At 36.0% G+C, this 12,877-nt stretch overlaps 1 pseudogene; it reads right to left on the reverse strand.

Annotated features, from left to right (window-relative positions):
• Positions 1-10,623: 10,623 nt before the first annotated feature.
• LOC109676835 (glyceraldehyde-3-phosphate dehydrogenase-like) lies at positions 10,624-11,895 on the reverse strand (annotated as a pseudogene).
• Between the last annotated feature and the right edge of the window lie 982 nt (positions 11,896-12,877).

The raw sequence follows: 12,877 nt of genomic DNA on the forward strand, positions 1-12,877 counted from the left end.
AGTGTGTAGGAGGGAGTGGTAGTGTGGTGACAGGCTGGGGAAGGATAAGAGGGGGAGTTGAAGACAGGGTTAGAGAGTGGATGAGAAGAGGCACAAAGAGTAGTTTGGAGGGAGAACAATAGTTTGTAACACACGAAAAGGAGGGAAAGTCAAGGGAGTAAGAATAGGGATAAGAAAATAGTGATTGTAAAGTTAATAATACAAAAAAAAAACAGCTACAGAAACAACAAAATGTTCAGTCTTTTGGCAAAAGCTCTGGAGTTGTTTAGACATCCAGTCCTGTTATTGGCATATAAGCAGGAGATCTGATGTGGTCTCACCAGGTGACTGGCTTGTGAATAGGATTTGGTTCATTCTATCCACAGGTTAGTTGTAATTGGGAGGTGAGGTAAGTCTGCCAGTTCTTGCAGGGTAGTCAGAGCTGTTGTTGTTTTCACCAGGTGGCAGCTATATTGCCCTTTAGGTGCAACTCTGTTTAGTCAGCACCTCCCTCAGCAAGGTGGGGCAATTCAGTTTTGAATACTGCTCTCTGTCCCATGAGATCAGCTCAGGGATCTACCACCTGCCCCGCTTTGGGATGTTGGCTTGTCACCTCACCCATGCTCTCAACCTTTGTGCCTCTCCAGACCTCTGTAGCAGCTCCTCTGGGAGGTTGGCTTGTCATCCCACCCCCACTCTCATCTTTGTTGCTTTACCCATGTTCATTCATTGAGAGTTAAACACTGAGAGTTCGGCTCCTTGACCATCCCAGTTCTCTGGGACAGATTCAGCATTCCACCACTCCCTCTGTTGTCAGTGTTAGATTACAGTTCATCGTTCATGCTTTTCAGTTTTGTTGGGGAGAGGGGTCAGTTTGCCCAGGGGCTGCACTGGATTATGTTCCCAGGGGATGGGTAAGGGAGTCGTGCATAGTGCATGCTGCTCACCTATTAATTCTGCAGATTCACACAAGCAGTTTTGAAATAAGCTGGTGGAAAAAAACAGCATGGTGTAGGGAGGCTTTCCATGGATTAGGGGTCCAGGATGTCACAGAGTTCAATTCTGATTGATCTTCTGTCTTACGTTTGTTGTGGGGGGAAAAGAAAGAGAGAAACGGCAAGGAGCTTTTTTTCCAAGGCTGGACATGCCTTGCTGGCTGTGCTGTGTGGGATATTTGTGGCTGTTAGGTGCAATTAAAGGCTGATCTAAGGGTCAGTCTTTGAATTTTATGTGCATATGATGTGATGGTGGTTGTTGTTTTGGCTAGAAGCAATCAGAATTACCCAAGTGTAGCTCTGATGTCTGAAGGTGGTTTCTGGAGTCACAGAGCTTAGGAATTCTGGCTCACTGTCATAATCACCATCTTGCATACTCTGAGATATTTTTAAATCTCTCTTTTAAATTCTTATTTGACTCCTGGTTGGTCAGGAGTGTTTATTTAATGTTAATGAGCATTGTTTGATTTCTACATGTTGTAAATTTACCAGGTTTATACCATTATTTTCAGAAAAGCTATTTGATATGATTCCAATGACCTTAAATTTGTTACAGTTTGTGTCTTAACATATGATCTCTCCTAGGGAATGTTCTATATGTGCTTGAGAAGAATGTGTTCTCTGCAGCTGTTGAATGTAATGTTGTATTATATGTTTATTTAGTCCATTTGGTCTAAAGTGTAGTTGAAGTCCAATATTTTCTTGTTGAGTGTCTGTCTAGATAATCTATCCTTTTTTGAAAGTGGAATATTGAAGTCTGCTACTATTAATGCTACCATTTCTCTCTTTGAATCTGTTTAGAGTAGCAATAAAAACCTTCCAATAAAAAAAAGTGTAACACCAGATGTCTCCATGGAAGAGTTCCAACAAACATTTAAGGCAAAATTAATACCAATATTTTCTTAATTCTTCAAAAAAAGATAGAAGTACAGGGAATATTTCTAAATTCACTTTGTGGGACCAGAACCACACTTACACCAAATTCATACAGAAACACCACAGGAAAACTACAGACCAATGTCTCTGATGAACAAAGGTGCAAAAATCCTCAATAAAGTACTTGCAAACTGAATTCAACAACATAGCAGAAATATTACACATGACCAAATTGGATTTACCTTTGCAAGGTTACAAGGTTGGTTAAAAATAGACAAATCACTCAATGAGATATATACTATATTGATTGAAGTGAATTATACAAACAAAATGACCACCCCAAGAGATGAAAGAAAAATACTGGACGAGATTCAACATAAGTTGTAGGTATAAATTCTTAACAATCTAGATATAGAAGTGAACTTTCTTAGTAGAATAAAAGCCATTTATGAAGGCTCATAGCATCATAATAAATGGGAAAAACTCAAAATTTTTCCAATAAGGATGCCTACTCAGCATTTCTAGTAAACATACTACTGAATGTTCTAGCCAGATAAATCAGAAAAAAATATAATCATCACCCAAACTGAGCAAAGAATAAAATTATACCTATTTGTAGTTGATGTGGATCTATATATATAAAACTCTAAATATGTCACAAAAAGAAGAAAACACTAATATACCTAATAAATGAATTCAGAAAAGTTGAAGAACACAAAATCAACATACAAAATTCTTTATATGGATTTCTGTGCAGTAATAACACTTGTCAAAAAAGAAACAAGAAAGCTAAAACTATAAGACATTAATGAAATAAATCAAAGAAGACACCAATAACTGGAAAATATTGTGTACTGATGAACTTCAGGAATTAATTTTGTTAAAATATCCATATGATAGAAAAAAACATATGGATTTAATCTTTAACAATATTCCAATGACAATACTCATAGAAATAGAAAAAAAAATTCTAAGATATGCAAGACACCACAGAAGACCCTGAATAATCAAAGCAATCTTGATAAAGGAAAACAGAGTTAGAAGTATCACACATCCTGATTTGAAATTATATTACAAAACTATACCAATCAAAACAATGTGGTTGTAACATCAGTGAGATGGCTGAGTAGAGGTCCACGATACAGGCTCCCTCCACAACAAAAGCACCAAAACAAAGCAAAATAATAGTTATTCTACTGAAGTGTTTGAAGGAGAGAATTAGAGTGTAGTAGGGATGTAGCAGAGGGGACAGAGACCCAGGATGGCCTTATGAAGATGGGAGGAAAAAACACTCAATCTACCATTTGTTTCCCCAAGTGAGATTGACCCTAGCTACTTAGACACTGCTAGCACTGCAGGCATTGTTCCAGCTGAAGAAACTACACAAAGATTATACTATTTCACCTACTTTGAAACCAAAGTCAATGTAGCCTACCCAACTGCCACCATAGAACTCACTAGGAAGAGAAAGTCTTTTACTATGAAAGTCAATAAATTGAGAGATGCTTTTGATTTTCCAGATATGCAAATACTCAGAAATATGAAAGAACAAGGTAACATGATGCTCAACAGAACAAAATAATTCTCTAGTAATTCATCTCAAGAAAAGGAAACCAACAAATTGCTTGAAAAATAGTTCAGAATAATAGTCTCAAGGAAACTTAATGAGATGTAAGAAAATAAAACATACAATTCAATGTAATTAGGAAAGTTGTTCATGATCAGAGTGAGAAATTCAGTGAGGAGATTGAGATCAGAAAAACAAACAGAAATCTTGAAATAAAAGAATAACTGAATAAGTGAAATAAAAAGCACCAGTGTGAGCTTCAACAATAGACTAGAGTAAGCAGAAGACATAATTTCTTAGCTCTAAGAGATGTCTTTGGAAGTAACCCAAATAAAAAGAAAAAAGAAAAAAATAGAATAGAGAAAATCCATGAGACTTACTGGACACCAATATGTGGATAAATATTTGCATTATGAGTGTCCCAAAAAGGATAAAGAAGAAAAAATGTAGAACACCTATTTAATGGAATAATGGTTGAAAACTTCCTAAATATTGGGAAAAACACAGACATTTAGGTCTAGGAATTTCAAAGGGCTCAACTGTCAAAAGTACAAGACAAGGAGAGAATTCTAAAAATAGCGAGAGAAAAGCACCAAAGCATATGTAGGAACATCACCACTAGACTAATAGCAGATTTCACAGCAGAAACATTACAGGTCAGAAGAGAATGGGATGAAATCTTCAAAAACTGGGAGGGAAAAAATAAACTGCCAACAGAGACTGCTATACCAAGCAAAGACACCCTTCAGAAATGAAGGAGAAATAGACACTTTAAGAAAATCAAAAATTGAGAGAATTCATCACCACCAGACCAGCCTTGTAATAAATGCTTAAGAGAGTTCTACACTGAGAAGTGAAAAGAAGATACTACTATGAAAATGCATGAATGTACAAAATTCATTAGTAGAGTAGCTACAAAGAAGAGAAAGAGAAAACTCATCACACCATATCAATATAGAAAACTACCGAACTACAAAAATGAACAAGAGAAGAAAAAAGTAACAAAGCACATGCTATAAAACCAGAAAAAAAAAGATAATTAATGACAGGAGTAAATTCTTATCTATCAATTATAATCTTGAATGCTTAAATTTTGAAATAAAGATTTAGACTGGCCAAATAGATAAAAAAATAAGACTCAGCAACATGGTGCATAAAAGAAATTTGTTTCACCAGTAAAGAAAGACATAGACTGGAAGTGAAGGGATAGAGAAAGATATTTCATACAAATGGAGACAAAAAGTGAACAGTTGTAGGTATACTTATATTAAATAAAATTTATAAGCTAAAAACTATAAAAAGAAACATCACTACATAATAATAAAGAGATAAATTTTAAAGAGATAAATTTTATAATACATATAAAATTTTATACATATAAATTTTATATGTATTATGTTAATACATATGCACCCAACACTGGAACATAAAATTACACAAAGCAAATATGATTAGGTCTAAATGGAAAGATAGGTTCAATAAAATAATATTTGTAGACTTCAACACCCTACTCTTATCGATGGACAGATAACCCAGACCAAAAGATCAACCAAAATATTTGAAGTTAAAGAAGGCTATAGACCACATGGACCTAATAAATATTTGCAGAACATTTTCTATTTGGCAGTACTTGGATTTGAGCTCAGGGCCTCATGCTTGCTAAGAAAGTGCTGTATCATTTGAGCCACACTCACAGCCTTTTTGCTTTTGTTGTTTTACAGATAGGGTCTCACTTTTTGCCTTGGGCCAGCTTCAGAACACAATCTTCCTATCTCTGATCTTGCATAGCTGAGATTATAGCATGCACCACATACCCAATTTGTTCTTTGAGACAGGGTCTCACTAACTTTTAGCTGAGGCTAGCCTCAAACCACAATCCTTTTATCTCTGCTTCCAAAGTAGCTGAGATTATAAGAGTGAACCACTATTCCTGGCCCAGTTGACAGAACATTTAATCCAACTCCTGCAGAGTATTCATTCTTCTGATCCACACATGGAACATTAGACAGGATAGACCATATATTAAGAAGCAAAAATAAATCCAAACATTAAAAAAATTTTTAATCATAGTATATATCTTCTCTAACCACAATAAAATAGAAATTAACAAGAAGAACTTTAGAAATTTTACAGACAAGTGAACATGAAACAATATGCTCTTGAATGACCAATGGGTCAGTGAAAAAATCAGAAGAATCTTGAAACAAGTGGCAAACATAGGGGATATAGAAAAAATAGTATTCAGAATGAAGTTTAAAGCAATAGGTGCCTACATTACAAAAAACTAGAAAAGTTTCAAGTAAACAACCTAACAATAAACTCAAGAAACAAAAAATACAAAAGCAAACCAATCCAAAATTAGTAAAAGGAAATAAACAACAAAAATCAGAGAATCCTTAGACCAAATAAAGATTTAAAAAATATAAAAGATCAATTTAATGAACAGTTGTTTTTTTCAAAAATATAAACAAAATTTACAAACCTTTCCATAGATTAAATAATAAAAAGGAGAGAAGACCCAAAGAAATAAAATCACAGATGCAAAAGGAGATTTAGTAGCTAAACAAAGATTGTTTAGGGACTATTATGGGAACTATATGCCAATTAATGGGAAAACCTGAAAGAAATGAATACATGAATACCAGCTCTCTACCAAATGCAAGCATTCCTGTCCTTTTGCTTGCTTCTTATTCTCCTTTTTGAGACGTTTTTTTAGGAAAAGCTCTGTTATTGGTGGTTGAATAACACCCAACCAGATCCAATCAGAGCTAGGATCAACTCAAGGTCACCTTGTAAAATAAGAATTCAGGTGCTTGATGGCCTTTTACAACATCCCTGGCATGCTGTCACCATTGCATACATGTCAGTGGTAAAGAACTCACCACCCTCTCTCTCTACCCAGTGTATTGAATTGCACTGTTCTTGGAATGTAATCAAAACCCAACCTCATCATTTATTCCCATCATCACTGCAAAATGTACTCAGTGAAGGAAGAATTCCCTGGCCTCTAAATAGACACTCCAGCAGAATCTATGATGTTTCTGATTGTTCATAAGTAATGCACAGGATACAGTGTTGAAAGTCACTGAAGTTCAATCTCAATTCTGTAATTAAATATTCAATTCAGTATGTTAATCAATATTTTTGTCTTCATACAAAAGCAAAAATATCTTCCTATTCTACTCTAACCCCTTTATGGGGTTGAACTTCCCATCTAACTAACCTTGGTCTCAGACCCTTCTGTAGTTGACACGCAGGAAGATAGGAGAAAATGAACATGCTACTTCAGGGATTTGCAATACAGAACTTTAAAGTCCTTCTTCTGTAAAAACCCCTTCCAAGATCTTCCAGCTAATTTTGTTCTTGTAATACTTTTGTTTCCCCCCGCCCTTTTTTTCTTAAAGAGAATCTCTTAAATTCCATTAGGCTAAGACCTCACAAAACCTGGATCTGCTCAAGTGTCATTGGTGCTGCCTTAAGGTGGCTCTACAGTTGATGGTTCTGGTTAATGATTGAAATTGGTGATTCCCAAGTACTCGCAGTAGGTAGGTTCTTTATGGGTTCTTTTTCCGGGCTCTTCTGAGATGACTTCCGGATGTCAGCAGTCCCAAACTTTGGCTGGTTGTGGGCAAGCTAGACTAGGGACAGTGAGGCATGGGAACCAAGAGCCACAAGCTAAGAATAAACACTGTATTAATAGGTAACTTGAAGTCTCTCACCCGACATTCAGCTATGGCAGCTACAGGATTTTAACCTTGCCCTGATGATTTGCAGAGCTATGGGTAAGCACAACTCAAGTGAATGGAGAAAAACAGCTGGCAACACTCATCCTTGGACTAAAAGGAAATTTTATTACATTAAATATCTCCTAACAATGGGCTTTTCTTTCCTAAAAGCCTATCTTCTAAACAAAACACCCGGTAGATTCTGACATATATTACCTATGTCAATTAAGAAGACTTGGTCTCTGGGAATCCCAAACTTACCAGTTTCTAAAACATAAGATGCAAGTAGAGGAGGGTTGTCACAGGAAGTTATTAACTTGGATGATCTCAGACTTTTGACCTTCACAATTCTGTAAGAATAAATTTGTGTTTGCATTAAGCCCCTAAGTTTGTGATATTTTTATAGCACCCATAGAAAGCTAACATACCCTTCAGATAATTGAAGAACATTACAGCTTCTTGAGAATCAGTAAAGAAGTCATGTAGCTCAGAAGTATTGAAAGTCCTTTTAGATGATATTCAAGCAAAAAGCAGTGGCTCCTTCTGGTATACTAATGTCATCAAACTTAAATAAATTTCACTGTTCTAAAATGTTTTCTTATGAGTTCTGTTTTTTAATTATTATTTTTGTTTGTTATTTGTTTTGTTTTTGAGGTAGATCTTCCAAAATAACCCTAATGATTAGCTTTTATAACATCAAATTGCTATTCTGCCTAATCTTTGGGGCCTTCTCCAACTTGGAGAAAATAAAAACAAAAAACAAAAAAATTGGGGGCACCAGTACAAGGTCCTACTTCTATTGACAACTTCAAAGTTCTTCAACTAAAACTAACTTCTTTTGTTCTAATTTCTGCAGGCTGTATTACTGCCTTCTGCTAAAGAGCTTTAAATTATCCCTGCCCAACACTATTTTTGGTATCCAGGACAATAGATTATTATAGGCAGAAGAAAAAATTCAGGGCAGTACTCTAAAAATAGGGCATTTCATTTTGAAAATGACTTATCTCATACTTGGTCCCAGGGTATTTGCAGTGACAAAAAAAATTCCCTGGGGGAGCAAAGCAAGGACCTTGATAGCATTTCAGAATAGCCAGGTTAGGTTGATTCTATTTTGTTCATTCTTTAAGTTTGATCAATTTCCTGTGTCCATTTGAATAACTCTATAGCTTACTAAGTCCCCCCAATAATTCAGTACACTAGCAATTTCAATTTAGCACTCTTAATATAGCTCTTATTTCTTAGCAAAGCACAAAATGCAAGAAAAACCTTAAGCATCAGCATCTATGTTTTCTGCCTTACCATAGGAATTATATTACTTGTGTTTTAATAGATGCATAAATTTACATACATATCATTACAACATTTTCAAATAATGGTACAACAGCAACATAACAACTCCATAGCAACTGGTGTATGATTAACACATTTGTTGGTGTCTCTAATTATTCTAAATATAGACAAGTTACATTTCTTCCACTATTTCATTTTTCTTTAAAGAACAAATTCAAGGCAGCCTATATTTATGGAGACTGTACAATGTACTAAGAGACAACATACTGGATACTGGTTATAAGAGGAAAGGGCATGCACATGTCCCCTTCTTAAGAAGCAGAAAAGTGACACAGACATTCAAAAATAAACCCATTTCAGAGTGTGAGGATAATGTAAGTATAAGTACAATTTCTTCTGTTGCATGACTAAAATGAACAGAAGAAATCAAAATGTGATTTCATGAATCATATTGCTTATTTTCATACAAAGAGATTTTTTAAAATAATTTCCTTAAATGCTCAAAGACAGAAGGAATAATGGGAATAAATGTCACAGGGAATATGCTCAATAGATGAGGTACATTAATCACATCTAGTTGCTCAATTAAGATGAAAGTAGATTCTGTGGATGCAAAGTCTAATCGAATTTTTGATGTGTGCCTTTCTACATCAGGTTCTTGGAAGAGATAGCTTGACCAACACAACTGAGATCCATGACAATAGGCAAGGTCCCTGGTGTGACAGAGCAGTGTGGGCGAGGGGTCAGTGATTAGCTTGAAGACTGACAGAGATTAGTCTTGCTACAACCCACGCTATAAAGTGCCTGTCAAAATCTTGGACTGAAGTGTGTTTCTGAGGTCAGTAGTTGAGGCCTATTAAGGGAATCAGGATTGTACTCCATCTTCTTAGCACTGTAAAACACATGCCACTCATATAGCAAACTGCACAAGTGTTTGGGATCATGGAAAAATCAAATAACAGAGAGGTAAGGAGAAACAACAGTGAAAAAATAATCTTCAGTCTGCATTGCTTTGCTTTATAGAGTATGGAATAATAACAAATAAAAGTCTGGTTTTTGTGTCTTCCCTTCTGGAATCTCTGATGTGAGTAGTATTTAAAGGACAGCCTCATCATGGGGCAGAGCACAAACAAACCTGTGAAACCACACCTGCCAACTCTGGAGAAGGGAAAAGGGCAGAAGATCACCTATTGCCAATGAGTTAATCTGTCATGCCTACAAAACAAAGTCTCCATTCAGAGAGCTTTGGGTTGGTGAACACCTGGATGACTGGGACGGTAGCACACCTGGAGAGTGCATGGATGCTCTGGGTCCCTTACCCTATACTATGCTCTAAACATCTCTTCATTCTGGTTCTTCCTGAGTTGTTTCCTTTTATAATAAACTCATAATCTAGTAAGTAAACTGTTTTTTTGAAGACTATGAACCACTCTAGCAAATGATCTAACTTAAGGAAGAGACTGTGATACCTTCAAATTTATGATTAGTTGATCAGAAGCACAGGAATTGTGACTGACTTCTGACGTGGGGGCAATCTTATGAGATTGTGCCCCTAACTTGTGAGATCTGATGTTACCTATAGATAGATAGGGATAGAATTTAGGGTACCTAGCTGATGTGCAGAGGACTGAATTAAATTGTGGGAAAAATCCCATGCTTGATGGCTAGAACTATTGAATATGAGAGTAAAGAAAACATTTTTTTTCTATGACAGGTACAAGAATATAATGGGTGAAAGACAGTCCAGACACCAAGAAGAAAGCCAACAAAAAGAAAGATAATTGGGTTGGAAATCAAACTTAAATTCAAATTGAAATTATCTACCTACTAGCCACTGGACTTAACATTTTTACCTCCCCTAAGCTTCAGTAGCAATATCTGTAGAATGAAAATGATGATAACTGCCCTGCCCACTTACTTTATCAGGTGATTATGCAGATAAATTATAACAAAGATCAACCAATTTTACTTATTAATTTGCCTGGGTACAATGGAGTTTATTGATGGTAACATGACAAGATAGAACTCCCCCAAACCCTCCTTTTCTTAGGGGCCTGTGATGAAAGCTGTGCCAAGAAGGGAAGATTTTCAGTGGGTTGGCAGGGGTTGAGTTGAGGCAAGGATTCTTCAGGATCTGAAGACCTCTCTGTTCCCCTCATGCTGTCACCAGAGCTGGTGGCCAAGAGGATTCTTACTCTTTGAAGGCCATGTGGACCAAAATGTCCACTATCTTGTATTTGTAGACAAATTCATCATCATACCATGAAATGAGTTTGACAAAGTGGTCATTAAAGGCAATTCTATTCCCAGCATCCAAGGTAGAAGGGTCGGTGTCATTGTTAAAGTTGTAGGTGACCATCTATTTCTCAGTGTAACCTAGATGCCCTTTAGGGAGTTATGTGACGTCTACTTCACTTCTTTATGTCATCATATTTGACAGTTTTTCTCATATGGCAGGTGAAATCTACACCCAACAATGTTACAAGTAGAGACACAGAAGGCCATGTCAATAAGCTCTTCATTCAGCTTAGAGATGAAATTGACCACAGCCTTGACAGTATCAGTAGAGGTAGGGATAATGTTCTGGGCATCCCACAGCCATTACGTGACAATTTCCCAGAAGGAACATTCATGATCTTCTGGATGACAGTCTTGACATGGGCTATAGTCATGAATCTCACCATAATGTCATGGATGTCCTTAGCTAAGTGGTCTAAGTATTAGATGGTGCTAGAGGCATTGTTGACATCTTTGATGGAGTTATAGTTTTCATGATTCATATCCATCGCAAGCATTGGGGCATCAGCACAGGGGGCAGAGATGGTGGCCCTTCTGGCTTCACCTTTCAAGTAAGCCAAATTTCCTCCAATATAGTGAAGACACCAGAGGATTCCATAAGTTATCACTTTCTTTGGTGTTGGTAGGATCTCACTCCTAGAAAATGAGGATGAGTTTTATGTTGATGACAAGCTTCACATTCTCAGCCTTGACTGTACCACTGAACTTGGCAACAGTGGAGTCATACTAGAACCTGTAGACTATGTAGCTGAGGTTTATGAAGGTCACAATATCCACCATACTAGAATTAAAAGCACCTGTGGGGCCACTATGGGAAGGGGACTAGGAAGTAGAGAAGAAGGTCTGGCAGAGATGAAGCAATATGGGTTGAAATACACATATGCATAGAAACAACACAAGAAATCTCTCAGTATAGCTATCTTTACCTCAAACTTGCATAAACACTATATTTCTTTTATCTTTTATGTTTCTCTTCAACAAAGTCAGAGAATAAGAGGGTGGAACAGGTTCTGCCTGGAAGCGGGTGGAGGAGAGGAGGAAGGTGGCCCAAATAATATATACACATGTAAGTAAATGTAAAAATGATAAAAATAAAATTTAAAAAAGCAGCTCTGGTGACCAGGAACCCAAAACAGCCAAATCCATTTACTCCAACCTTCACCATGGTGTTTCAAGGACTTGGTTGGTGCTGCATGAGAAGACACAACTCTCTATTGAATGAAGAGGAACAGAGAGCCTATTAGTTTTGAAATATCATTAGATCTTAGTTTCTTTACACGTAGCACCTCTCTCATTCTTACAATAATCCTGTTAAGCAATACTTACCTCAGTTTTCAAATGATGAAATAGAAATAAGTGATATTAAATTATTTTCTAAGGACCACAGTCCTAGAAAGTGATGTTTGGATCTGAAGTTACTCAGATTAATTCCAAAGCTGATGTATATTTTTCATCTCTAAAATTTATCAAATGAAATAAATTGCTTTGTTTTGTTGGGGAGGGAGAAAGCAGGCTCTAAAGGTGAAATACTATGATTTTTATTGTTTAATTAATTATAGAGATTATTCTGAAAGCACACTGTGTCTCTGAAAGCACATTAAGAGTTTCTTAAAATTGTCAGAAAATAAAAGTATTATGTAATCTTAAGTATTATATTGTTTTATACCCTGGCCTCTACACTTTGTACAAACATCTTCTGCTTTATTTGTCTCATGTTAAGTGTGAATGAATGTGAAGAAACTGATCTACACTACCTAGTGGTGGTCTGCATTATTGCTGAATGGTCAAAGGAGTTCGTCAGTACAGGAGCATGGCAATAATGATGAGGAGTGATGGAGTGAAGAAGTCACTTCCCTTTCAAGTTTCTTTTGATAAACTTGCATTACATGAAGGAGGTAATCTTAGTTTATGCTATTTTTATTTAACATCACACTTGATAATCTCCCTTTTATCAAAGAAAGGGGAGATTCAGGCTCAAATCTTTGCTAGGAAACCTTGTTTGCATATATATGTATATACACATATTTATGTATGTATATATAGTTGTTTATTTTTTTAGTTATCTTCTATTTATAAGAATTGATTCTGGTTTTATACTTATGATAATTACAACTAGTTTTGATTTTAAAAATTTATAAAAATTTACT

The sequence above is a fragment of the Castor canadensis genome, chromosome 5 (assembly GCF_047511655.1).
Source record: "Castor canadensis chromosome 5, mCasCan1.hap1v2, whole genome shotgun sequence".
Taxonomy (NCBI): Eukaryota; Metazoa; Chordata; class Mammalia; order Rodentia; family Castoridae; genus Castor; species Castor canadensis.